The 27,655-nt window shown below is 38.3% G+C and overlaps 2 protein-coding genes across 2 annotated transcripts in view; one reads left to right on the top strand and one right to left on the bottom strand.

Moving 5' to 3' along the window:
- The window catches only part of LOC134218553 (Bardet-Biedl syndrome 1 protein homolog), a 163,504-nt gene that overhangs the window by 24,833 nt on the left and 111,016 nt on the right, over positions 1-27,655 (bottom strand). The gene's annotated exons all lie outside the window — the stretch shown is intronic.
- Positions 6,532-27,655, top strand: part of LOC134218552 (uncharacterized) — a 508,615-nt gene continuing 487,491 nt past the window's right edge. Inside the window, exon 1 of the mRNA XM_062697689.1 lies at positions 6,532-7,452. The gene's annotated coding sequence lies outside the window, so the exon portion shown is untranslated. The remainder of the gene's footprint in view (positions 7,453-27,655) is intronic.

The raw sequence follows: 27,655 nt of genomic DNA, 5'->3' as shown, positions 1-27,655 counted from the left end.
AAACTTCTATGAGAAGTTAAACCGTTCACGTAAGGGCCACGTGCCACAGCCTGATATGTGTAAGGACATAAACGGGAACCTTTCTTACGAACGAGCGTGAGGTGATCCAAAGGTGGTGGCAGCATTACGAAGAGCACCTGAATGGCGATGTGGCAGACGAAGATGGTGGTATGGTAATGGATCTGGGGGAACGCGCGCAGGACATAATTCTACCGGCTCCGGATCTCCAGGAAATCCAGAAGGAGACTGGCCGGCTGAAGAACAACAAAGCCCCTGGGGTTGACCAACTACGAGGAGAGCTATTTAAACACAATGTTGAGGCACTGGCTAGAACGCTGCACTGGGTCATTACCAAGATTTGGGAGGAGGAAGTTTTGCCGCAGGAGTGGATGGAAGGTGTCGTGTGTCCCATCTACAAGAAGGGCGATAAGCTGGATTTAGCAACTACCGCGAAATCACATTGCTGAACGCCTCCTACAAGGTACTCAAATTTTATGCCGCCGACTAACACCAATTGCAAGAGAGTTCCATGGGTGAACGCTCTACCACAGACCAGGTGTTCGCCATACGTCAGGTATTGCAGAAATGCCGCGAATACAACGTACCCACTAGGGTGGTTCAAAAAATCGATTTTGCTCCACAGTGCTCATCTGATTCTTTACCATGTTCTAGGTGTCCTCTGAAAAATTGAGCTCATTTGGATTAAAACTGATTTGGCACAAGCCGTTTCAAGTTTGCATGCAAATTAGTATGGGGAAATTTATTTTTTCATTATACTGTTAATGACGCTTCCCCATTAAGCGCAGGTTAAAAGAAAACCTACATAGCTAAAAGGGATACTCAACAGCTTTCACCCAACGAAAATCGCATGTTGATTAATCGTCCCAATAATTAGTAATCGATTTTAAGACAGGTTGCGAATCTTTAGTCATGATCGTTAAACTTCTTTGAGGGCATCACTGAAATGTGCAGTGCAACATAGTAGCCTGAATTTTTGTGTGCTATCTTTCGTGCCACGAGCAGCAATGTTGCCTGTTGATGAGTTATGCAATTAGCTCCAGAAAACCACGGTATAGATTAAATTCGATTAGGTACTAATTATTGGAACGATTAATTGAGATGCGGTTTTCACTGAGTGAAAGCTGTTGAGTATTCCTTTTAGCTATGTAGGTTTTCTTTTGACATGCGCTTGATGGGGAAGCGTCATTAACAGTATAATGAAAAAAAAAAATTTCCCCATACTAATTTGCATGCAAACTTGAAACGACTTGTGCTAAATCAGTTTTAATCCAAATGAGCTCAAATTTTCAGAGGACACTCAGAACATGGTAAAGAATCAGATGAGCACGGTGGAGCAAAATCGATTTTTTGAACCACCCTATTTATCGACTTCAAAGCCGCATATGATAAAACCGATCGGGATCAGCTATGGCAGCTAATGCACGAAAACGGATTTCCGGATATAAACTGATACGGTTGATCAAGGCGACGATGGATCGGGTGATGTGCGTAGTTCGAGTTTCAGAGGCATTCTCGAGTCTCTTCGAAATGCGCAGAGGGTTACGGTGATGGTCTTCCATGTCTGCTATTCAACATCGCTTTGGAAGTAGTAATACGAAGGGCAGGGATCGACACGAGTGGTACGATTTTTACGAAGTTCGTCCAATTATGTGGTTTCGGCGACGACATAGATATTATGGCACGTAACTTTGAGATGATGGAGGAAGCACACATCAGACTGAAAAGCGAAACTAAACGGATTGGACTAGCCATCAACACGTCGAAAACGAAGTACATGATAGGAAGTGGCTAAAGAGAAGACAATGTAAGCCACCCACCCTGAGCTTTTATCGGTGCGGTGGTGACGAAATCGCTGGGGTGGGTAATGTTACTACCAGGTGTATCAAGGTGGATGGTTGAAGATTATAGGCTTGTCACTAAGCGCGTTGACTTTCTCCCATAGTTCGGCAGCGGATTGAGCCAGACTGACCGAATCGAGGAAATCCTCCCACTGTTTTCTCTTGGCTTCAAATATTACTGACTTTTTTCATAGTTCTTCTCTTTGTAGGCCTGAAGGGAATTTGTCTTATCAAGATGACCAGCGGGAAGTCTCCGTATCGTTCTGAGGGCCTCTCTTCTCGCTTCTACCATCCAATGCGTTTCATCCAATTACCAACGGAGTTCCGAACGAGTATGTAGACACTTCCCACTTGAGAGCGAAATGAATAGACCGACTGTTGGCAGTCAATGGCAGTGGCCGAGCGGCCATTAAAGAAGGTGTGCGAACCGTTGCGGAGGTCCGCAGTTTCGAACGATTAAAGCAGGGCGGTCCCGGACCCCAAGGCGGTCCCGGACCACAGGCCGGGTGATGTGAGTTCGTGGACATTCCGAAGGACCCCTACCGCTACGGAATGCTGGATATTAGAACCTACGTTAATAGTCCACTTTCCTCTGAGGGAGCGATCCATGGAGTCGAGTACGACACGATTGACCTCCTGCAGGCCAATTACCCACGGCGGATTGCCGTGCGTTAACAGCTCCAGATTGGGTAGGTTATTCCAGAAGTCGTTGATGTTCCACTAGAGCAGCGTTTCTCAACCTGGGGTACATGTACCCCTGGGGGTAGCTTCGCTGGCCCTAGGGGGTACCTCGGACAAAAATGCATAATAGCGGACGTATTACAATTCCAATCGGAGCTTATTGATAAAGTTTTGATAATTGTGTATTTTTTATTTCAAAACTTTGTCTGGATATTAGGCGATCAGTTTTTCAAAGCTAATTGAACCCTGCTCTCATCAACCAGAACAGCGAATGAGGGGCTGCAGCACAAAAGATCCAACGGAGAAAACGTCAAATGAGCGAATTTAAACAATCTTCAATGCAATCTATCTAAACTAAACAAAATGTTGAATAATATGTTAGACACATGCTTTTGTACAAAAATCTAGAATCTAATGTTTTGGAGAGAGGCATAAAGGCTTTTTCAGAAAATCTCAGTTGCTTCGTTGCCTAAGTATTAGAAGCATCCTTCTACGTTTTTAAGCCATCTTCAGAGCAGCTCGAATGCCTCCTTTCAAGATGTTCAGAAGCCGTCTTTGAAAAGGTTCGGAAGACTCCTTTCAAGAGGTCTATGTCACCATCCAAGCGTCCCGGAAGCCTCGTTTTAAGAGAGTTGGAAACCTTCTTTCAAAAAACTCCGAAAGATCCTTTCAAGAGGGTCGGAAGCCTTTTTTCAAAAAGCTTAGAAGCCTCCTTTCAAAAGGTTCGGAAGCCCCCATTCAAGAGGCTCGGAAGCCTTTATACACAAAGTTTGGAAGCCTCCTTTCAAGGGGCTCAGAAGCCTCCTTTCAAGAGGCTCAGAGGCCTCCTACCAATAGGCCCGTACGCCTGCTTTCAAGAGGCTCGGAAGCCTACTTTCAAAAGGCTCGGAAGCCTCCTTTTAAGGGAGAAGAAAGCCTTTTTTAGAAAAATTAGGAAGGCTCCTTTTAAGAGGCTCGAAAGCCTCATTTCAAGAGTCTCGGATGTCTACTTTCCGAAGCTCGAAATTCTTCTTTCAAGAGGCTCAGAAGCGTCCTCTCAAAATGCAAAGGAAGCCTCCTTTTCAGTGGCTCGAAAGCCGTCATTCAAGGAACAAGCTGACTATCTTGATTTAATCTGGTGAGAGGTGTGGGCAATGTGCTCGACGTACCAGTCAAGCTGTGCTATCTAAAACTGATCAAAACCTGTTCACGTGGTATATGAGCAGACCTATGAGCAACAACACGTACTTCCAAAAAGCCAACATGTAATAAGGATAGGTTTCCCTAAATACAAGTTGTCATACAAATGATCGCACATTTGTACATCTATTTATTTATTCGAATAATTGATGAAATTGTTAAACTTGTAAAAATGTTTAGTCACAAGATTAATCATTGTACAAATGTTCCATGCGTCTTCATATGCTTTTATAGTTATATGCTGCTGAAGAATTTTCAACATCCTCACCCACCTTTCTCCTTTTGGGAGGCCCATTTGGCCTGAAAGACAGTAGTGGAGAAATATCGTTATAACTTAAATTATCACATAAACTTTTTTTCCACTTCTATAAATATACAATAATGCAAACATAAAAATAACTTCAATGCCATAAAAGCGACGAACCCCATTCTACTTTGTGACCAAATAATCTCGACCAATGAACTAATGCCTCTGTCACCAGTAGAAAACTACAAATGCATCGGGCTGTCACCAGTCGAAAACTACAAATGAGCATCGCGAATACAAGAAGTTTTTCTGATTTTGTCGTCCAGTTATTATCATGAAAGTAAGTTAATTCGGGCGTTAATGGGTTTACTGTGCGGTTCTCATATGCGGCATAGCGTGTTTTCAGTGGATCTAGTAGCCAAATTTATGGGCTGCCTCCACTTTTGATCCCTCGAGTGCGTGTTGGCTCTTGTTTCGGACGGCAGAACGATCGCGTGATTTGCCGAAATTTTGTGTTTTGCATTGCGCAGCCGTCAGTGTCTGTTTTGTCGTGTTTCTGCTCAGTAAGCAGATAGTTCGCGCGGCCGAGTGAGTAAACAATTGGTGCGTGATCGGACGTGTTTCAGGTAAGATTTAGAACATTCGTAAAATCCGAGTTTTTGGTTCTGATTTTAATGTTCGGTGAATAAGTGTGTGGTTGAACGTATATTGTATTGTATATAATGCGAAACATTTGTAAAATCCAGGGTACTTTGTCCTCCTTTGGACAATTCGTAAGTAAATTGATGAAAATATTTTATTTTTTTTCAGCATATACTGTTATTGGCAAACGCTCTATATTGTCGAATAGAGCTCCCTATTATTCACCTTACCCACTAACACAAATTTTCCTTCCCGAGACATCTATGAAGGTAGTATGGGTTCCCTGCATCTTCACTAGTAGATGTTGAACTAACATTCCTTCCCTTCCTTCCGTGATTGTAAGGACGTGACCAGGTATACAACTGCTACTGTATAGGAAAAGGTACTAATCCCAAGTACCAATTTGCGACAATATACAGTAGATTGCTCAATTGAGCATTGTATAGCCACCCACGATTTGTACAATCACATATGCTATGCTATGCTATGCTATGCCTCCACTTCTGATCCCTCGTTGTACAATAGTTCTTGTCAATACTTGTCTGTTGTTGGCTTTCGGCTGCTTCTTGCCATCGCGGGCAGGGTTGTAGTTTCATGTTCCAGTCTTCCAATCATGACCCTTCATTCGTTGCCTATCTCTAATGTTATCCATAGTGATTGGTATTACAGGCGGCTTATTGGGCCTGCACAAACCTCCTGTCTGTCCTGTCTGTCGAAGGGTTCTCGTATCCTGTATGTTTGGTGTTCCACCCAACAGTAAAACTTGTGCGCTTTGAGCAGAACGCTTTTGCGGAGCCTGCTTGCAGATACATGCAGCTTTTTTAAATAGATCCCACTGTCAAACCTCACCTCAGCTCACCTGAGGAAGGGTCGTCAAGCCCTTGGACATAGTCCCTGCTACTCCACAATGTCGCTGAAGATAACGATTGCAAAGAACAACTTGGTGGCCCCTTGACCACTTGGTGGCCATCCTCGATCAATAAATGGTACTTGTAATGTTTTTTTAATAATTAATAGCACAGGGAACTAAATTGTCCTACTTCCTAATGCTCTTGTCACTTTTGACCCCTTATGGAGATTATTTCGGAATGGCCACTCCGAGGACTTGTCTGGTGAACCCAGGATCATGAAGAACATACGCTTGAGATAGTTTCAAGAAATTTCATATCCTCTTTTTTTATTTGTGGGCATTTATGACCCTTCGGGAATCTGTTCTGGAACGACCAATAAACATCAGACGAACCCAAGACAACGAAAATTAATCTGCTGATGAAATTTAAAGATGTTTGACATATTTCGAAATGGTTTTAAACATATTTCGTAGAATGTTTGATTTTTTTCCCTTATTTCTTAATATTGACATTTGATTTTTTTTTTTAAGAAATTTGGAGCTGTTTAGAAACATCAAATTATCAAAAAGGCCTTTAAAACAGATAGGCATCAATAAAGATGCTGGAAACAGACATGATGGCTTTGCAAAAGTGATACAAATTGTGCTGTGCAATGCAATACACAAATATTCAAATTTCCCCGCATATCAGCCAGGTAAGACATTTAACTACCACCATTCGGACACACAATGACAGAACGCGGACTCAATGCTAAGTGTTGACACTTTCAATAATCCACCACGAACAACGAACAAGCAAACTGGGCACTAATCACGCATCAGAAGCTCTGGCCTATAACATGGTAGTAGTGGACTTGGACTTGGTAGTCCCCTACCAGACAAGACAGTCCGCGCCCCGTCGCAATGAGCTTGATTGTCGAACCGGCGACTTCGCGCGTGTTGTTTTGAAAGGGGCTTCGCGACTACTAAACCAAACGAAGAACACCGCGAGCCAGCATCGACTGCCCGCCCGTTTTGGTGCCTTCGGAGCTTTTTGAAGTCGCACACCCGCTTCAGTATGGTTTCGTGCGCGGAGGCGAAAATACCTGTTGGTTGGTTTGCTGTGGATTGGCGTGTCGGCAGATACATCGTGCGCGCAAACACGCGAGTCTTCGCGTGGGAGTTACACACAGTGTCACCTGACGTGATTACTAACGCAAGCTTTCCTTTGTCGGACGCGCGGCAGATCCGCGAAGTTGCGTGTGAATTATTGATTTTTACTTTTCGGTGCTCCGGTTTTCCGCGATACACTTTCAGTGCATTTTAGTGGCGAAAGGTGAAAGGTAGACCTCAGAAACAGGTTTGCAACCTTTTTCGAAAATCAAGATAAGAGCCTGAGTGGTGTCATCGCTTCAGACTTCCGAAGTGAATCAATACATACCTAATACAGTTTTGGTCTGTAAATAGCCGCGAAGTATCCGAAGTGAAAAAAGGAAGAAAATCGATGGCATAAGTCAGTGTTGTGAAACAAAGAAAAGCCCCACAAAGGGGGGAAACAAATTGTCGTTAATTCCCAATAACGAATGTTAATGCCGTGCTTAGCCCCATTTCTCCTATAGATGTTGTCACATTTTATGGTTTGTGTATCGAATTTTCGGGATGGTATCATTGACCTCGAAAACAATTTCGATCAAATAAACCGTTTTGATCAGCATGTGGTACTGGTTTCAGCAGGTTAGTGTGTAGAAGAAAAAGAATTTTGACTGAGCTGAACACCGTTAGCTGGAAGAAGTTCGTGTCCAGATGTTAACAAGGCAAAAAATCTAGTGAAAGAGATGCTGCGCTGTGAGGTTCAGTAACAAAACTACATCTTTCGAAGCGAAATAAATACCTATCGATCCTACAGTGGATCGCTTTCTCTGAGAAACGCGCGCGCTGGTGAATCAACTACCAACAACGGAGATTATCACAGCAGGCGTCGGTGGGCTTAATCTAAGCCGCAGAGCTAATCTAAGGTAAACAAAAACGAACGTATAATGTGCGAGACTAGGAACTAATTTGTAATATAGCATTTTATGAGCTTTGTTGTATACCTTCTTGCTTTATAATTCACCAAAGAATATCAAAAGAGTACGTGTTTTTGCTCGTATACCTTTGAAGAGTGAAATATTTGTTGTTTAGTATTTTTCTACAACTATCCTCATGCAAAAGATTATTATTATTATTATTATCTTTATTAGTGAGGTTTTATGCCCTGGGCCGGTTCACCTCGCAAGATGCAAAAGATGGCTAAAGTTATGAATGATACTCTCTAAAATATTTATCTAACATCTTGCACAGAAAATATGAATTGAACCCTGAAAATTAAAAAATGCAATAAGACAGCATTGAATGAGAATTTTCAAACTCTTAATGTGTTGAAAATTAAAAAAAGATGAATAGCTCTATGAAATTATTATATTGGATAAAAATTCGTAAAATAAATTTCTAGAAAACCACAATATGAAATTGATTATTTATTTTCATTATTTACTAGCAGATCCGACGAACTTCGTTTCGCCTAAAATTGATCTATTCTCTGATTAGTTCTCGAGTTCTGCAAAAAAAAGTTTCATTTGTATGTGAGCGCCCTTTCCAATAGGAGGAGGGGTCTCGGACCATCTTAACCTTCCCCGGCCCCAAAAACCCCTGCATACAAAATTTCACGTAGTTTCCGAATATATAAGGGTCAGACAGACAGAAATTAGTTTTTATGTATATAGAAGACTAGCTTTATGTACCCGGCATTGCTCGGGTTTGAAGAGTAAACTATGCAATTCAAATGTCTAATTGCAACACAAACGCAGATAGGCAGATACATTGACAGATCGCTCAAATCGTCTCGGAGCTACACAGAAGGTGGCGCGTGGACTCAAGGATGGCTAGTTCAGGCGCAAATAAGAGGTGGTCCAAGGGATCGGAGTCGGCTTCATGGGTCATACCGGTGGTCATGCTCTGTGGTCGAACTCGATCCTTTTATCGAACAAGTGGCCGCGCGAAGAACAACATGGTATCGTCGCTTTCGCGGCGTTGGTCAACCGGGCGGGTTCCGAGCCCGAGAACGGAAAGGGGTCCTCGTCAAGGCTGGGGCAGGCGTAGGCACCGCGTCGGCAAGTCCCTCTGTGTGCTGGCGAATAGGCCCTATCGCAGAAAGGTCAATTTGGGGTGCACGCGGCATCATCATTCTTGATACCAGTCGTGCAGAGGGAAGCAGGCGCGAAGTCGACCCTTCCCACCTTCCGAGGACATAGGGCGTGGTAAGGCCACATGGAAAGCCGGCAACGCGCTGGCACGATACCATGGTGTTCTTCTAAAAAAGCGAGTTACGATGTTCGATGCTGCAAGGACACGCAGCTAACCTCGAGGATGCGTTGTGCACTGGCCCCCCTTTGATGCATTACTTTCTGGTTGTACCGAATGGACTATGGGCTTGGCGGCAATGGAAACGGTTTAGCGGGTCGGGGATGTAGTCCTGCCTCTCTCGGTGATCCCTAACCCCTCACTTTCTGGTCAACCCAGGATGTCTGTTGAGCAGATTCCCCCCTCCATTGCTTAGGAAGAAAAAAAAAAGATTCATTGACAGAAAGATAGATCGATGCATAAATGCAACTCGATTTGTAGACTGTGATCGGTTTCTCAGGACGGCTGTAACGGTTTGTGTCCTTCGTGTCCTATTTGATGTTAGGCCATTTGGCCGAATGTCGTTTTGCCTAATACTACAATATATTGAAAAACGCAATTCTCGGGTTGAATATTACATAAACTTCCTCTTCATTCCTCTTTCCTTTCTTATTCATTTCTATCTTCTACCTCCCTTCTAACTTTTTCTTTTCTCCTTCTGTCTTCTCGCATCTTTATTATTCTTCTACGCTTTTTCCTTCTTCCTCTTACATATAATCTTCTCCATTCTCCTTAATTTTTCTCGTTTTTTTCTTCCTCTTTTGTTATCCTTTTGCCTTCTTCCTTCCTGTTTCCTTCTTACTCACCCACTTCGTTCTTTCTTCCACTTTCTCTATCTCCTTTATTCTTACTTCTGTTTCTACCATTTCTATTTTCTTCTTTTTATTTTTTCTTCTGCATTCAGCTTTTTCTGTTTCTTCAAATTGCCCCATGTGATCACTTGGGGACCTCCTTAGCCGTGCTTTAAGACGCGCGGCTACAAAGCAAGACCATGCTGAGGGTGTCTGGGTTCGTTTTCCGGTGCCGGTCTAGGCAATTTTCGGATTGGAAATAGCGTCGACTTCCCTGGGCATAAAAGTATCAGTATTCTTCTTTTTCTTCTTCTTCAGAGCCGCCTCGCAGCGTAGTGTTCATTAAGCACTTCCACAGTTATTAACCGCGACGTTTCTTAGCCAGGTCACCATTTTTGCATTCGTATATCATGAGGCAAGCACGATGATACTTTTATGCCCAGGGAAGTCGAGACAATTTCCAATCCGAAAATTGTCTAGACCGGCACCGGGAATTCAATCCAGCCACCCTCAGCATGATCTTGCTTTGTAGCCGCGCGTCTTACCGCACGGCTTAGGAGGGCCCCGATACGAAATGAAGGTCTATTTAATTCGAAATTTTTCAAAACGAAACGAAATTTTCAATTTTTTCCGCGGAATTTTTATTAAATTACTTATGTACGCAATATAAATTACATTTTTGGAAGTCAAATAAGGCCGTTACAAATATTTAATTTAAATTTTGTCCTACTGGTCTCCGAAAGGTCGTAGGTGGTTGGTAGGAGCGGACGATAAGGAAAAAAAAATAAAATGAAAAAAAAAACAAAAAACTCCTCGGATTTAACGAAGAATGTTTTAAAATCTTCTAAATTACCCGATTTTTTGTTGTTGTCCCCTCAATATTGTGAATGCGTTTAGACCAAAACTGTTTGTATGTCGCTGATGAACTGGCAGCAAGGTCCACTTCCAATGAGATTTACACTGAAAAATAAAATAAATATGCAGCACTGCACGGTGTTATCTGTCACAAAATCGAACTTATTGTGTCGCTGATTTTCACACTTCCGAACGTTTTCCCGACAATGTGTTGTTAGCAAATTCAAATTTTGTTCTGACGTTCATGATGTCGGAAGTAAGATCGGAAGTAAAACGTCGGAAGTCGGAATACAATTTAGTGCTGACGACACAATAATCCGCAATACAATCAGCTCGAGCTATCAAAGGTTCGATAGCGAATCCGCTCATCGACCGATTCACTTCAGAGGTGGCTAACCATTTGCAATTCGCATATCTCGCGCTTAGGATCATAGGGGCGTAATTGTGTTGATCGATTTCTCTTCTTCGATGCTTTGCTTTTAACAATGCACAGTAAACAGTTTGCCATAGATTTTATAGTGTGAGGTGGTAAAGGATTCTTGCATCTTGCTTCAGAAGCAAAATTCATGGTTGTAGCTTTGAATCTTTTGCGTTATTAACGAAATAAAAAAATATATGAAGAGAAAACGATCAAGGCAGCTACGCTCTTATGAAACTGCGCGAGATATGATTTGCCACGATTTGTCATGTTTTTTAAATCCCTCTTCTCCGTGATGTACTATGAAGTACGTCGATTTCTTCAATTAAAGCTCAAGAAAAGTTGGACGATGAAGCTTTTTGAATGACACGCCTTCTTTTTCTAATGATTCTCCACCCCCTCTATAATCGGCTACTAAGGATAAAGAATATGTGCACCAAATTTGAAATCGGTTCACGGTATCAGAAGCAACACAATTGCTCGTTTTATAAAAAGAAACCCTTCCGTCACACGCTTCCTCTTCTCTAAAAGACTCCCCTCTATATAGTTTTCTCATCAGGGTAGAGAATGTGCGTACCAAATTTGATTGACATCGGGCCAGGGATTTACAAGTTACACAGAATGTATCATTTTCAAAATAACACTTCCCTCCACACTCTCCCTCTACCAAAATTATCGTCTCCTTATAGTTGATATGTGTACAAAGTTTGGTTGAAATCCGTCCATGGGGTTGAAAGTTACACTGAACTGTTCGTTTTTTGAGCAAAACCCCTAAGTTCCCGATGACCTTTCCACCCACTTTGTTGTTTTCGTTCAAGTGGTTCAGAAGTAGTTAAATAGTTCAAATAGTTCAGAAGTAGTTAGCAAACATACACACTAGACCTCTTCATGTTTTCAAAAAGTATCAAAAATTTAACCGGTCAGCCCAGAATCACAATTCTTATGCTAAAATAAGTCTCCTGTCAAATTTTCAGCTAATTCGGATAAAATTTCGAGGTGGCTCAAGTCGATTTAGTGCTTTTGGGCTATTTTCAATTTTGGAAAAAATCTAACAAGAGATATAAACGTCGAAACCTATCGCAACAACCTCTATACGGAAGCTTTTGGTGTGCTCCACAAGTCTTGTGAACATTGCAATTCGTCCCGTTCACGTTTTGTCCATGTTAAAGTGATTTTCAAGCTTTTAAGTGCATACAAATACTGTATCTCCCAAAAGTCGCTGTTCTACAAAATTCTTGAATTTATGACAAATGATTGCTAATTTATTATATTATTATTCCTCTTTTTTCCCTAGAAATTTGAGTAATATAATTGTCGTTGTGCGATTTATCGTTAAATTCTTAAAAATCAGAAGCTGAACCTTTGTCATAAATTTGCACGTTGGGATTTCTTCAAACAAGTTGTCCGAACAATACATAAATCAAATCATATGATATTTGATGCTTACAACAAACGACTTCCAAATTTTGTTAATTTCACCATATGTCTGCATTCTCTCAACATTGAGTGCATCGTAGTAACAAGTGAAATCGAAGCTTCTTTGTTCGAACAACTTGTTTGAAAAAATCTTAGCGTGCACATTTATGACAAATGTTCAGCATCTGATTTTTAAGAATTTAACGGTAAATCGCACATTGGCAATTATATTACTCAATTTTCTAGGGAAAAATGAGGAATAATAATATAATAGATTAGCAATCAGTTGTCATAAATTCAGGAATTTTGTAGAACAACGACTTTTGGGGAAACAGTATTTTTATGCACTTAAAAGCTTGAAAATCACTTTAACATGGACAAAACGTGAACATAACGAATCGCAATGTTCACAAGACTTGTAGAGCACACCAAAAGCTTCCGTGTAGACGTTGTTGCGATAGTTTTCGACGTTTATATCTCTTGCTAGATTTTTTCCAAAATTGAAAATAGCCTAAAAACACTAAATCGACCTGAGCCACCTCAAAATTTTATCCGAATGAACTGAAAATTTGACAGGAGACTTATTTTAGCATAAAAATTGTGATTCTGGGCTGACCGGTTGAATTTTTGATACTTTTTAAAAACATGAAGAGGTCTAATACACACATACATATATTGGTCTTTATAGATTATGTATTGTTGATGTCGAAATACGTATCTGCAAAGTTAGCAGATGTGCCCTGCATAGGGTGCGTTGTGAACTGCTACGCGAAACTTCCATGCTAATATCAATTTTAGTTTCTCACGATTTACTTAACTTTACTCGTGATTATCGCTTGAGGAAATGTCATATAAACCTGTCGGAAACTATGACAAACGTATCTGCTGAAGGAATAAAAAATATTTATGCATTCGTTTTCGAGTTATGCAAATTCGTGCACAGACCATTTCATTGTTTTATATTCAGCTTCAGTTCAACACAGGTATATTTATTAAAATTACTAAATTTATGAGATTTCAGATTTATCAATTTTTACATTATTGTACTAGAAGGCTATAGCTTAGCTTCTTTTTACAATTGTTTAATGAAAGAATACCATTGGCTCAGATCGAAGTGCCTCCAGTAATTCCTTTGGAAGATCTGCCAGATTTTTTTTTCGGAATTTCTTTCGGAAATTTTTCCAGGAATTCCTACGGGAGTTTCTTTAGGAATTCCACCGAAAGTTTCTCTAGAAACACCCCCGCAAGTTCCTCCATTAATTTCTCCGAGAATTCCTTTAGGAGTTCGTCCGGAATTTAAGCTATAAATTCTTTAGGAAGTTCTTCCAGGTATTCTGCCGGATGTTACTCTGAAAGTACCTTCCGGAATATTTTTCATAGTTCCTCCAAAAATCAATCCAAAATTTCTTCTAAGATTTTATCCAGAAGTTTCTTCAGATGTTCTCCCGAAAGAATGTCTCGGAAAATTCATCCAAGAATTCTTCCGTAAGCTCTTCCAGGAATTCCTTCGAATTATCATCCAGGAATTTTTCCTCCGCTAGTTCCTCACGAGGTTTTTCCGAAAGTGCCTCCAGATTTTATTTGCCAGCTCTTCCAATGATTACTCCGGAAGTTCCTTCAGAAATTTCTCCTCAAGTTCTGCCAGGAGTCATTGCAAAAGTACCTCCAGAAATTATGTCGCTAGTTCTTCCAAAAATTCCCCCGAAAGCTCCTCCGGAAATTCCTCCAGGATGTCAAAAAAAAAAAAATATAGAAAAAAGACGGTATGGATTTTTGTCTCATCGTCATAGTCTCAACCAAATAAAAGAGACACTTTTTTTGCAAAATCAGAGTTCTAGCAAATGGACATTGCTTTCGAAAGCAACGATCGTTGGTCTTAGCCCCTCTTCGACGACGGACGGAAATACCTGCCGTGTCGCTACTTATTTACACCTGGACAACACAAAAGTCGGTAATTTCAAATTCTTTATGGCACATTTTAAGTTTTCCATATTGCATTTCCATTTTAGCCAATTACTAAATCTTGGCTTGTTTAGTGGAAGGTGTTACAGTATTTACACTTCTTTTTTCAATGAATGGATGTCTTTATACATTTTCTTAATATCGCCTCATATGCCGCTGTACTATGGAACCGATGGTGGTATCAAATAGTTCAATTACGAATGCCTATGAGCAAGCGGTTAGCTGTTTGTAGAAGCCCTTGTTTACGTTTCTGCTGCGTTTGCACTTCAGGCAGGCCCACTTGACTGGGGGAATGTGCGATAGCCAACGTGCCTGGCTGTGTACCCTATACATGGCATTGCGACAGTATGGAAGCGATCGGCTGGTGATAAAATAATTATTTAAAGCAAATACACCAACCAACACGTGCGCGCTCATAGAAATGTTGCTTGATAATGACCAGGAACGCGTAGGTGGTGGATCACAAGTGATGATGTCTCATCAATGAGTGTTGTCATTATCACATTATACGCATCAAAGACGCATATCTTGGTGCAATATGGTTCTATTATGGTTAAATATACCATTTTCTTCATAACTTTTAAACGCAACGGTCGATCGTTATCAAATTTAATAGTGATTTTAATAGTGATCAACGAGTGCTGTCGAATGAAGCTTGTTGTGAGAAAACCGGTTAAGGATTACTATATGTAAAGTTGCCTAATGTTTTTCTTAGCTTTTGTGCACACACATACGTACACATACATACACACGGACAGACAGACATATGCTCAGCTCATCGAGCTGAGTCGATTGGTATATAACACTATAGGTCTCCTAGACTTTCATAAAAAGTGAGTGATATGATAGCCTTTCGGTACAACTTTGTTGTACGAGAAAGGCAAAAATTAGAAATTTTCCATAAAAAATATGGAAATTGCCTATAGGATGAATCCGGGTAGGATGCCGCGTCGGTATAGATGCCGCACTTTAGAAATCTGGTTGAACATACTTGATTTATTGGCGTGATATGATTACACACTTTTATTTAAGTCGCGAAGGCCGTAGAATTTCAGGCTATTTTTTAAAGGTTTTCAAAGGTTACAATCGGTACAGATGCAACAAAAAAATCAGGGTGATTCGCCACTCCTACCTGCTATCAGCACTTCAATGAAAATGTATTATTATCTGACACGAGACTTGCAAAAACACAGCTGTGCGATTCTCTTTGAAATCGAAGGTTCATTTATTTTTATTTTTGTTTTTTTTAATTTCTCTGAAATTTTGCATATTTGTGATCAAAAAAATAATAATTTGCATCATTGGTTTGCCATTTCGACTCTAGTCTAACTTTGGCAAGGGCCTAAGCAAAACCACTTTGAACACTTTCAATAAAATATAACTTGAAAACGGCTTGTCCTATCGTTTTGGTGTATTAGACAATGTTTTAGGTAATCGTTGGGGCTATGTGAAAAAAATATACACTGTGAAAAAAATTGTTCAATCATTGAAAAAAAAAACTTTAAAATCGATTTTCTCAAAAACGAATTTTTCAATATTTTTTATTTATGGATATGTTGTTGATAATGTATACTTTTTTGCACTATGGGTCATAATGGAGAAATTATGGACAAAAAAGTTATATTTCTATAAACATGTTGGTTTTTCAAAAATGGAAATTTTTTTACGCTTTCATTGTGTTCTGTGTTCACACAGAATGGCGATAAGCTGGTCAAACAAAATGGTTTCCGGCACCCGGCGTCCCTCCACGAGCCGTTGGTTTTGGGCTTGCTAAAGCCGCTTGAAACGGGAACCCAAAACTGGTTGACGAGTTTCAATGGCCGCTTACGATGGTCGCCTCTCTAAACGAGTACCTGGTACGTGCTTGCAACCGCCGCTCGAGAGCGGATGACAGAGCAGGCTGCAGTGCTATTTGGTAGGGCGACGACTGAACGGGTCCAATCGTAATGGCGGCAACGGCGACCAACGTCGTTCCGGCTTCGGTAGCCGACTTGGTCCGGAAACTAGGGCCGGAGCCTTCTTCGTACAAAAACTGCTGCACTATCTCGGCACTACAACGTTATCGGTCCAGTATTGTATGGCTGTTAGCTTATTCGTTTGACTTCAATTACTCGGTCTTTTCAGAAACACTTTTTACGATCCGCTTGGGCGTTTAGTCTATGATCGAAGACCCATTTTCCCTCGTTTTTCACGCGAACCCTCCAGATCGATCCGTTTTCCTTCACGTTCCTTCCGCCATCCATTGCAGCCGTGATTTGTCATCCCGTCGGCTACCAAAATCCATTCACCGGAAGATTTATTTTACTTGAATTTGCTTGAAAACTTCATTAAACTAGGATCAATCATTCGAATGTCTTCTTCTCCATTACACAATAAATCATTACCTCTAGATTGGGTAGTTTGTCTGGGCAATTCCAAATCTACACCAACTAATTTTGCAATCCAAAACATTGTTCAAATACGTTTATTAATCATTGCAACAGGTGTTCATCTTCAAATGCATTATTACCTTAACCCACTACAACCCAAATTTTTGTTTTTGCTCAAAATCACTATTTTGCTTTCCAAAATCGATCTAAACACGGTTTGGGCATTGAAAATTTTTAATTCGCAATTTTATCAATTTCACACTTTTACACTTTTTCACTTTTTTAGAATTTAGTTTTTCAAGTTTTTCATCCAAACAAATATTTTCTTGAATCTCTTAATCTTTTTTTGATTTTTCAACATATTTAGAGTTTAAAAATTCCTATCCAATGCTGACTTATTGATTTTTTTTTCAATTTTCAGAGGTAATTTTTTATTTTCCGTGTAACGAGTTGAATAAGTATTTTAGGCTATAACATTCACCACTATAACCTTGTATTGAATAAGGTTAGTTGTAAAAAAATACTAAACTACAAATATTTCACTCTTCAAAGAAATACGAGCAAAAACACGGAAGAAAAAAATATTACTCAATTTTCAGTATTTTTTTTATAAATGTGTAGAGCTTTGAAAATTGACTTTAAACCACATTTAAACATGCATTGAAGTTTATATTATTGATCAACATCAAAAACTTATTAAAATCTGACCAATTGAAAATTAAAAAAAAAATCAAAATACCCCGCCTAAAGACGGTCTTGGGCACTAGAGGGCTAAGCTCGTTATCTGCTTGTCGTTGTCACTTGAATACAATGCATTTTTTGCTATACTTGCCAACTATAACAGGAGAGCGTTTGGTTGAAATATCATATATCATTATATGATATATAAGTTTCGGGGATATCCCGTATTTTTGTATTTTTTAGTTTCAATTTTTGCCCACCTTGACCTGCTGTGCAACGTTTTATACTAATTTTTTGCTATAATATATATCAAAAATTAGTAAAGTTGAACGATTCTTTCCCAAGATGGTTCACTTTAAGGGTGTATTTCGAAAATCAAATTATTGTTTTGTTTTTTTTTGTATTTGTTTTTTTTTCTATGTAAAGTATTTTTTCCACAACATCATACCATGAAAACAGCCAACCACTGTTCCATTACTATAATTTGTCAATAAAAATCAATGGCTCAGTATAATTTGATTCTAGGTTGAATAGAATCGAAAAACATTAAAAAATGACTGTAAATTTAAAAAATTGGTATTTTTTATCTTCTAACCGCTGTATCTCAGAACCGGTAGCAGTTAGAAAAAAATACCGTGTACCTTTCCCAATGCAAATTTTACGTACTTTAATAAAATCGAGTTGATAAAAGAGTAAAATAATATTTTGACCATTTTCGAAAAACCAATTTATTCAAAAAAAAATATATATATAATTTGTTTGTCCATAATTTCTCCATTATGACTCATAGTGCAAAAAATTACATATATTATCTGTTACAACATATCAAAAAATATTTTTTTTAATAATTTAGTTTTTGAGAAAATCGATTTTTAAGTATTATTTTCAATGAATGAACAATTTGACAGTGTTTATTTTTTCCCATAACCCCATTGATTACCTAAAACATTGCCGAAGAGACCAAAACAATCGGACAAGCCGTTTTCAAGTTATATTTTTTTGAAAGTGTTCAAGGTGTTTTTAGCTTAGATCCTTGTCAAAAGTTAGGCTAAAGTCAAAATGGCAAACCAATGAATTTCAGGGAAATCAAAAAATACAAAATTGAAATCTCGAAAAAAAATCATGATTTCACCAGGGATTGAACTTATCATTTCATTATCATTTAGTATTCAGCAAATAACTTATTCCAGAGGCGGAATTCCGAAAAATGTTGTATGGCGGACTTATAGCGCTATTTCCCCTCTACAACTTTGTCTAAGGGTACATTGCTCTATGTCTAATATTTACAACGTTAAACGTTAGTATCACTTAATATACTAAATGATAATAAGTGTTATTATCATTTAGTATGTTAAAGGATACTAGCGTCTCACGATGTAAATATTAGACATAGAGCAATGCACCCTTCGACAAAATTGTAGAGGGGAAATGGCGCTAAAAGTCCACCATACAACACTTTTTTGAATTCCGCCTCTGGAATGAGTTATTTGCTGAATACTAAATGATAATGAAATGATAAGTTCAATCCCTGGATTTCACAGAGAATTGCTCAGCTTCTTTTTCCTTGCTTTGACACTTGCTCTTTCTAAATAACAGTTGATGATCGATTTTCAACGGTTGCTTTGAGTGGTTCACATAAGCTACGGGTAGACTCTTCTGAGTACAATTAAAGGGTTTTCAATTCGCGAATTTGTAAACTTATTTACATAATGATTTTTATATTGGATTTATTTATTTATTTACATCAACAGACTTGATACAGGATTAAAATACATATGTATAATTGTTTCATATTTTGCAGTTCAGCTATTCTGGGATAGCTTAGCCTAGATTAGCTTTGCTTAGACTGATTGTACATATCAATGGTTGCTACTTTGTGATGGATCAAAGCTGGTGAGAATTGCACTTCGATCCAAGTGAATAGTAGTTGGGATTTACCAACTATTCTCGAAGTGTTGTTGTTGCTATAATGTTGATCAATAACGGCGCCGGCCAAGTCCTTACAGTCAGTTGGGAAAGGAAGGGAAGGTTAATGTGTGGTTGTTGTTGCTACAAGAGACCGAGAATACCTCTGCATTTCCACAATTACCACGGGAAGGAATTTGTGTTAGTTGGGTGGGGTAATTAGAAACATAGTTCGGGATTCACCATGGAAAGCGATTTGATCTATGCAACTTCTATTGCACTAATTGATACGGATATTTTTATACAGAACAGTATTAGCATTTTCTAATCAGATCTTTTAGATAAGGACTAAAACGTCAACGCCATCGTTATTGCTTGAATGTAACAAAGAAACTATTTATAAAATTTGGAACTAAGCAAAAAAAACATCATCAACAAAACTAAGGCAGGCAACTCCATCTAGAATTCGATTATAACTGTTTTTGTGAGTACTCGAAATTATAAGGAGATCCCACAGTGCTGGACACATTACCCATCAAATAACCGTGTAAAATTTATCGGGGAAAAATAAGAGCCTGGCTGACAACATGCAATTAAAGCTATATAATGGAAAATACGAAGACGGTTTTTATAATGGTATTGTAGTTAATGTAATTTGGAAACTAATAGCACTCGAAAGTTGGACACATAATCGATCATATCGCTTAGATTTGATTGGAGAGGTCTTGAGAGAGTCCACCGATTATTGTGCCCGTTTTAATTTTTTAAAGTTTTGATTCTTGCAAGAGTTAGAGGGAGAATTTACACAATAAACGACATCAAATAAATCAAGCATCCGAAAGATATTCAATTTGCAAAAAAGAGAGCTAACCGCGGTGGAGGTTGGTACTCGGATTCTGATGGCTTTTCCGCAAACGTGACCTTTAAGTGGTCTTGTTGTGTAGGGGTTATCACGCCTATCTAGAGAGTAGGAGGTTGAGGGTTCGAGTCCCTCCAAGACACGTGGATTCTTTCTCGCAAATTTCATATCAATTTGTCCATTTCGAAACATATGCTGTGCATATGCACAGCCAAGATATTTAACAAAAAAATGGTTTTCGTACGGCCGAGTTGCCGAATAATATGCAATTAATTGTAATCAAATAAGGTTCATTTTAGGTAAGATTATAATTTTTTGAATTTTCTCACAGTTTTGAAAGCCAAACAAGAGATCTGCTAACTCTTAATAGTCAAATGTTAAATAAATAAATGCGATGCAACAACACAAGAAATGCAAACAGTAGAATTTAAGAAAAAGAGAAATGAATAGAAGCATAATACTTAGCTTATCCAAGCAATAGATATGAACTCCAAGAATACGAGCTGGGACACTATGAGCTCCGCAGTCGTTAACTTCCAATTCTCAGAAAAAAAAAACTTCAAATCCTGCCATACAAGATTCTCCAGTGATTTAAATACAACTTCGTGTTCTTGTTAAAAAATAAGAAATAAATATATTTTCGCTTGGGATTTCTCGCCCTCCGCACATTTTCCTTTATGCATCCTCTTCACAGTGGAAACTAAATCTACCTACACTCCATCGAGAGAAAGTGGAATCTACGACAGAAAAATGACTCGGATAGTGCGAAACAATGCTTGTCTTGGCTCAAACATCACACGCTTTACATGCGACACAGATTAAAGATTATCGATACTACAATATTCTTTTAGAATCACGCATAAACGTTCGGCTGAAATCAGCCGAAATATGAATAACATTGCCCGGCGAAAGTGTTGAAGATCGAAAATTTGTGACCGGTCGCAAGCATGGCACACTCCGAACAGTATCTTTGCTGTCCAGCTATTCTGGGATAGTTTACAAATTGGAGAGAGAGCTTCATTAAACAAAACTATGCAGAATACTTTACGTGAAACACAAATAATTTTACACAGAAAGGAACTGGACACATCTAGTAATTTGTTACATCAGTTGTCTAGAAGCAGATGACGTTATATTTTTTTTCTCTCTAATAAGTCCCGTCCCAGATTCATATTAAGTAGGAAAATCATGTGAAATACTAAGACCAAGATATTGCAAGGGATTGGAAGGAGAATACTGCCCAAAACATCCAGACGTTCTAGGATACATGATCCTTTATTAACCTTTTGTCTGTGATCTGGGGTCAATATGATCCCAGGCTACTTTGAAAGGCTGTAATTTTTTTAATTTTTCAACCGATTTTTGTAATTTTTGGTAGTTTGCTAAAACTCACCGAGATCTTTTCGCTAGGTGCAAATTTGCTGGAAAAATCTTAAAATAAACGCTACAGTCTAATTTTATTGAAAAACTTACGTTGTCTGTCATGTTGTTACACTTATAGACTCAAAGGCCTTAACTCCATGGAATTCTTGGATGGCGAAGAACATATATTGTGGACCCATTCAAATCTTGGCATCACTAAGAGCATGTACCATATTTGAAACAGAATGGCTGACCTTTGGTTACGCGTGTAGACTCAAAGGCCTTAACTCCATGGATTTCTTGGATGGCCGAGAACGTATACTGTGAACGCATTCTAACATTTGCATTACTAGAGCAAGTCGAATGAAAATAAATCCCCTTGGAATACCCTACCGCAACATTCATGTTTGCCAAAAATACTACGCCTCAAAATACATCAGATCTTATATGGAGCCACCTGTTTGTAAAATTCCTAATTACTTCTCCCATCACAGAGCAGTCCATTTCTCCAACATTTCCCACGTGCGGCATTTCTCCCTGAGATGTGGCATCTCACCCGGATTTGACTTTTTTCAAATGTAAATAACAGTCCGATTTTTTTTGCAAATGTCTTCTATACTATGTAGTAGGATCCTTAAACTATCAAAATTAGAAGAGTTTCTATTTTATTGTTTTAAAACCCTTTCAGGCCTAAACTTTTCTAAGCAGTAAATTTGATATGTTCCATTGATTTTCGTGATTTATATTGAAGAACTGACAAAACAAGTTGAAAAATATTTTTTTGAGGTGTACTAGATCATCCAAACTGTGCTTGAGTACAGAACTAGTTACAATGCGTGCTTTTTCGTCACTCTAAGCTTGGATATATATTCATCCATGTTCATAACATATTCCTAATGATCAAAGAACTTGAGTACAGAACTTGCGATCTACAGCCACGAAACTAGATTTTCTCGCCACTATAAGCATAGGTATGTATTAAACCATGTCCATTACATACTCCAGAAGACCATGAGACATGTTAAGATAGTTTTGGGATATCTCGGGTCATGCAAACCGTTCTTGAGTTCAGAACTTGCGATCTGCAGCCACCACTCTAGCGTTTTTCGTCGCCTCAAGGTTAGATATGTATTTATTCAACTATATCCATAACATTATCCAGAAGACAAGGAAAGATGGTTTTGGTACATCCTGGGTTATTCAAACCGTCCTTGAGTTCAGAACTTGCGATCTACAGCCCTCACTTTAGCTTTTTTCGTTGCTTCAAGCTTGGATATGTATTTTTTTCGTCGCTCCAAGCTTGGATATGTATTCAACCATATTTATAACATATTCATGAATATCAGGAAACATGGTTAGATGGTTTTGGGATATCCTGGGTCATCCAAACTGTCCTTGAGTTCCGAACTTGTGATCTACAGCTACGACACTAGCTTTTCTCGTCACTAGAAACTTGATATGTACTCAAGCATGCCCATAACATATTACATGAGACCAGGAAACATGGTAAGTTGGTTCTGGGATATCCTGGGTTGTCCAAATCGTTCTTGAGTTTAGAACTTGCGATCTACAGCAACCGCTCTAGCTTTTTTCGTCGCTTTGAGTTTGGATATGTATTCATTCATATCCATGATACATTTCTGAAAACAAAGGGACATGTTTAGATTATTTTGGGATATCCTTGGTTATCAAAACCGTCTTTGAGTTCAGAACATGCGATCTACAGAAACAGCAGTACATTTTTTAGCTAACCGTAAGCATTTAAAAAAATCCGTACTGTCAAAGTGCAAACATGCTTAGTACTGGCATATAGAGCCTGGCTTCATCGCTCAAAGCTCTAATATATCGGCAATATTTAATTACTACAGTTGAATTTACCAGCACTAACATTAAAAAAAAAATCTGCGGCTGTAGATCTAAAATTCCGATCTCAGCTGTAGATGTCAAATCCCGATTTTACGATATCCGTTGACCTCCAAGGAAGTGTAATGGATATAATGGATTTCATGTTGAAACATTGAATAACAAAAAAACTTCTAAATAGCTGTAGATCTAAAGTCCCGAACTCAAGGACAGTTTGGATTGCACAGAATATCTCAAAACTATCCTATGATATCCGTTGACCTCGCGGGAGGTGTAATTGATATAATTGAATGCATATTGAAGCTTTCAGTACTGAAAAACGATTTTCTTACAGCTGTAGATTTCCTAAACTCAAGGGATGTTTGATGGCCTATGACGTCCAAGGAGCTTAAAAATAGTTTACTGTACATCACAGTAACTCTATGCATTCGTTTGAATAATAATATTATTTTGAAAACATTACGATCATTTGCCAACACACCTACATTTTTCTTATTCGTAACTTCAATTTTGCTGAAGAGAGTGTTCACTTTTATCCATCGTGCGATTTTATATATACATTTTTTTTTGTGGTCATATATGACCCCGTGGGCCTGAAAGGTTTAAAGAAATATCGAAATATCGTGGCATCTCATTTGGATTTTTAGACCCTATAGAACCCTATAGAAATTAGGAAATGTACAATAAATAATTACAAAATTTCCGACAACAATAAAAAAATTTTCACGAAACAAGCACATGAACAACAAAACGAACAAAACGAAACAACAATCATATGAATAAGAATTTTTAAAGCAAAAATTGCAATTCTATAAAAAAAACTTTCAATAAGGAAATTATAGTCCATTGAAAAATTGAATACAAAATTTCCATAAATAAATCAATATCAGCAATGAACGATTACAAAATTTTCCAAATAATAAATTTTCTTTCCACAAGAAAATATTAACTGTCCACGAAAAATCAATAAAGAGCAATAAAACTATGAAAATTCCTTTGGTAAAATATAAATCATCAATAGAAATGAGCATTTTTTTTCATAGAAGACCCCTTTTTTAGAAGCATTTATCGTTCATAGAAAAAAAAACCACCAAGATGGCTTCCATGCTTCATGAGATTTGATATCTCTCAATGACTCAATGTGAACAGTTCGAGAGATTTAGTATTTTAAATGGCCGATGGCACTGACCAGTGACCACGGAAAATTTTGATATTTTTAATTGCTGCTAATATTGATTTATTTATAGAATTTTAATATTTTTTTCAACGAAACTTTTTGATTTCTTTATGGAAAATTCTTCTTTTTTAATTGCATTTTTTGCTTTTGAAAGTGCCAGTATGTTTTTGTATTTTGGAAAGTTCTTCATTGATTATGAAAATTTTATATTTATGTGTTGCTTATACTCTACTGTGCTAACGGCTACCCAGTCTTGCAATTATTACAACGAGTTTTTTATTTACCCGGGTAATAATTGCAAGACTGAGTAACCGTTCAATAAATAAAAGTTGCTTATACTTTGATTTCTTTTTTTGGCAATTCCCTATTTTTTATGGCAAACCTATAATTTTTCATGGAAATTTTATTTCGATGCCGGTGTTAATCTTTAGACATACTCATTGAAACCCCTGTATCTTCTTCCATAGGTCTTCATATGTTATCAGGGAAATTGTTTTTAAAATTTGATTTCGCAAGAAATCATGCATCCATCCACTGTTAATCTTGATCCGTTAATGAAAATCTATATCCCTAACAAAGAGTCTTCTATTTTCTTACTCGCTGCGGTTTGTATGTTGAAGTCGTGTTTTAAGTTATGTAACTGGTGTTTGTTGCAAATATCTTAATTTTTGGGAATCATCCTTTCACCTGTGGCATAAAAAATTGAACAAGAGAAAAAAAAATGAGAAAATAAAAACAATGCGAATAGGCAGACTCTCCGATTATTCTTTTCAAAGACGGTGATGGTAGATACATTTAACAAACGATTAGTTGCGTTCAAAGTCCGTACAATATTGCTCAGCATCCCAATTTTTCCCATGCGCTATTTCCGCAAATGTTCAACAGCAGCCCAATGACAAAGCGGCAGCAAATCTCTCAATCAACCGCAGCGAGCCAACCATTAGACCCACTGTACTAAACAATGCAAAAAAAAAATCACATAACAAACGGTTAGCCAGATCACATTTCGCAAGATAATGTCTCCACCGGCGGCGACGGTGGCATCTGTGTCAACCAAGTTATACACAATATACCGACAATTCTCGCTAATCATGGTGCGGTTGTGTACCACAACTGCAAGAAATTAGTTTACGCCGATTTATCTTTTCCCCGGCTTGCCGAGTTGGTATGTATTCGATAAATCAGTGACCAACCAACCTCTTGTGTGGGAATATTTCGCACAATTCATAGGATCTGATATCGCTAAACGACCAACGGGTAAGAAGCACCATCCTAAGATACCTACTCGACCACGTGCCTTACCATGCGTGGTAGGGGAGCGTAGATCAAAACGCTTTAATGAGTCAGTGTGCAGTCGTGTACAATTATCAATCTAATTTTTTTTTATCTTTTTTTTTATCTTTTTTATTTTTGTTGCATATTTATGTTTGACGATTTGCATTTTTGACCATATCCCTTGGTTTAGAGATAAAGCAGATCAGTCACTTTTCTGGATCAACGATAGAGTGCAATTACTCCGAGCAACGGCGTCTGGTCGAACGTGTGCGAACAATAATTGTGTAACATTGCTGGTCGTCTACTTACGATTAGGTGAGTCTCCGTTTCAGTGGCAGATTTCAGCTCCAGACACGTTCTGTCCTTATGGCGGTACCATATGCTACCAATAAAGCGGGGTCGTAAATATGCGGAACTTAAGTTGGCAAACCAGTGAATGATAACAACATTCCTATACAGACTACCGTAGGGAGAGCGGTTACGGTGAAGAAGTGGATTTTTGGATTGATGATTGCCCGTTGACATATTTGTCACCTTCAGACCATCAGACAATCTTAACCATTAGAGGAACAACAACATTCGTGTTGTTTAAGATTTCAGTATCAGCGCGTATCAGTAAGATTGTGTAACAAAATAGTAACGACTTGCCGAATGATGTGCCAACGGTAGAAAGTGCACCGATGACATTTGAGGACGGGACTTCCATTACTGGAAGTTACGTGTCATTGCGTTTAATTAGTAATCTTTTACTCGAGTTATTTTTTCGCTACTGGTTGAGCTACTCTCACAGGCAGAGGTGTTTTTCCATTCACTGTTTGACGTCCATAGCAATAAGTAAGTGCGGCGGTATGCAAACCAATTAACTAAAATTATCAGCAGATATTATCGCTCTGGAGAGCCATCAGCAAAGTTACATCTTTTAGGACGCTTACTACTCTTGTTTGTTTGCCAAACCGGATTTGAACAGAACTTGTCGCCCTACTGGTCAATGGTTTTGTGTTGTGACTGTCAATATTTTGGTAGATAACACGGAATGAATATATGCATCATTGCGTGGTGGACAATTATTCATTGGAATTTACGATATTAAGCATTTATTAACATTACGACATTTGAAGAGAGATCAGAGTTTTTACTAACATTTCATGCAATTTATTATAATTTCGATTACCACAATAAATTTATTGAAATTTACAAAATTTTCACGATATATTCTCCGAAGTATGTCACGGAGAATTATCCACTGCAAATTCATTAGATTTTTGAAGGAAATTATTTTAAATTTGCAAGGTTTTCTTAAATTCAATTTCACTAAAGATTTTTCCTTATTTCCAATACTGAATGGTTGAACCCAAATGTTTGAATGATCGAAAACATCCTTGACTACTATTTCGATATTTTTTTCAGATGGTTGAAAAACCGAACTAGATTTTCAATGTTTTACTTACCAATAAGAGAATATCTTCTACATATAAACTGAACTTCGAAACAAGTCACTTTTTCTTAGAAAATTTGTATTTCAGTTATTGGGACCAATTGCTGTACAACTGCAACAAATGTTCCACTAATAATTATACTCTCCTACATCTGAGTTTTATTTCGGTAGCATCGCTTAATAGCAGGATGTGAATACTAACGAGCCCGCTAGCCCTCATCACTGTATGACCTAGCCACGTTCACTTTGTGGCTGTAACTTTGGCTGCGAATCGACTAGGAATGACAAAATCGCAAGAGAGCCGTTTGGATAGTCCAGCCGCATTTGTAAGGCGAGGTTTAGCTCGTGCTCAATTATGCAATCCACCAACGTGGTTCCATTCCTCATTGATTTGCGGTGCATCCTTGTTATGATGGGGAGTTGTTCGCGTTCCAAGGCTTCACGAGTTAGTCAGAGTCTGATTCGAGATGAGTCATACTGAAATTGATTGGACGGACATTTGTAGCAATTTTGTAATTCCAATTATAACTGATTTGAGGAATTGTAGATTAATTTGATTTTTATTCCGAAATCTTTATAAAAAAGTGATTCCTGTAGATATTTACAAGACAAATCGTTTTATAAAATGTTT

Source organism: Armigeres subalbatus, chromosome 2, assembly GCF_024139115.2.
Source record: "Armigeres subalbatus isolate Guangzhou_Male chromosome 2, GZ_Asu_2, whole genome shotgun sequence".
In the NCBI taxonomy this organism is placed as follows: Eukaryota; Metazoa; Arthropoda; class Insecta; order Diptera; family Culicidae; genus Armigeres; species Armigeres subalbatus.
This window is presented reverse-complemented; position numbering and strand designations above follow the sequence as displayed.